Raw genomic sequence first — 1,673 nt, 5'->3', positions numbered from 1 at the left:
GTGTGTGTGTGTGTGTGCATTACCTCTTGTGATCATAAGTATTATTATGCTCAAGGTCTTGAGCAACTATTTCCCAGCCTTTGACTGACTCCCAGCCCTCTCGGTTTAGTTATATCAGTTGAAATTCCTTCAAGGGCAGCTGGAATTATATACATAGCCCTGCTGGTATGAGTCTCTGCCTGACGATTCTTGTCGATTCAAACAGGAAGTCCATGGACTTTAATAATTCTCTTAGATCCTAACCGAATTCACCACCACTTAATAAACATTACTCTTCTTTGCAGCTTGGCAGGTAACAAAAACAACATGCATTATTGACATGGTAAGTCACGACTGTTGCTCTGTTTCTCGACGGAACATAACTCACGGCCCATACTCGTATTGTTTAGTGATTTATGGACAAATAAATGACTCACTCCTCATCGCCCCCCCCCTCCCAACGATGGAAAAAAATGCAAGGACATATTGAGAATCTATGCTTGAATGCGCATGTCTAATATCTACTCTGGTGCACCGTCTCTGCTTTCTTTCCTTATATTTTTTCTACAGTATGTATTACTGTGATCACTGTGGGCCAAGTGATTTGGTTTCGAAATAATTTACTGATGTCCAGCAGGGCATCAGATTCAAACAAAACCATTTTACAGAACTGGAACAATATGTTAAATATCCTTTTCAATCTCTTGTTTCTTAATCTAGTGTCCAGTTGAAATGCAGTTTTAGCAAGATTAGTTAAAAGTAAAACATAACTCTTCACTCACTGAAAGATTTCTCAAGGTAAGTGTAGATCTACTTCTGCCAGTGCAGCACGACCCATAGTTCATGACCAATGCCAATTTTAAAAGATTTAAAGCAGAAAAAAACCCCAAGTGAACTAGAGAACAAATGAAACTATTTTGTCCGTCCTCAGTTTCCTCACGCACGTAGTCTTGAATAAAATTGAATGTCTATAACCCGCAACATTGTCGATTTGATTTTTGCAGAGTGAAACTCAGATCTAGTTATAATATATGACAATACAAATACAATCATGCTCTTCGCTATCATAGACACACTTTATATCAATTATGAAGGAACGAGTAGTGTACTTGATAAATATCTTCCCCTACGGGAATTGAACTCATGTCTTTCATGCTCAAGGAACCTTGGAACATAACCATTCCACCCCAAACAGACGAAAAGGACTGTTGACTCACCTTCAGGAGCCAAATATGTTCCATCGATCAGCACATCTACAATCACAGCTTTACAGACATCAGTTTGGGAAATGCTTTTTTCAGCTTTTGGGTGTGTTTGTTTTTTTTCAAATTCATTTGGATCTTTCGCATTCACAAAAATCGATGGTCTCGAACATTATCTGTCTAAGGTACACAACGTTGAACATATTATCGTATGTAAAACCCCTTAATCACGTAAATAAAGCACGCATTAAGGCTAGATAGACACAAGGTAAAAAAACCCCGCCATTTCCCGATGTTTAATTATTGATGCTATCGGACACTGAAAGGCAACTGTTTCTGCACTTCTTTCGGCGGCAGTTTGGCGATTAATCGCGTGGTTCTGACTGCACGCACAAGCCGTCGTCTGATCGCGTGGATGCACTGACACACACTCACAGATAAATGCAGAGCACGCGCCTGGAAAAATAGACACCTACGCACGCACACACACAC

At 39.9% G+C, this 1,673-nt stretch overlaps 1 protein-coding gene across 1 annotated transcript in view; it reads right to left on the bottom strand.

Moving 5' to 3' along the window:
- LOC101846570 overlaps positions 1-1,599 on the bottom strand; it is a 17,408-nt gene extending 15,809 nt beyond the window's left edge. The window contains exon 1 of the mRNA XM_005095319.3: positions 1,197-1,599. The gene's annotated coding sequence lies outside the window, so the exon portion shown is untranslated. The remainder of the gene's footprint in view (positions 1-1,196) is intronic.
- Between the last annotated feature and the right edge of the window lie 74 nt (positions 1,600-1,673).

This window comes from Aplysia californica, unplaced genomic scaffold (genome assembly GCF_000002075.1).
Source record: "Aplysia californica isolate F4 #8 unplaced genomic scaffold, AplCal3.0 scaffold00100, whole genome shotgun sequence".
Taxonomy (NCBI): domain Eukaryota; kingdom Metazoa; phylum Mollusca; class Gastropoda; order Aplysiida; family Aplysiidae; genus Aplysia; species Aplysia californica.
The sequence above is the reverse complement of the archived record's forward strand: the minus strand, read 5'-3'. Positions and strand labels throughout refer to the sequence as shown.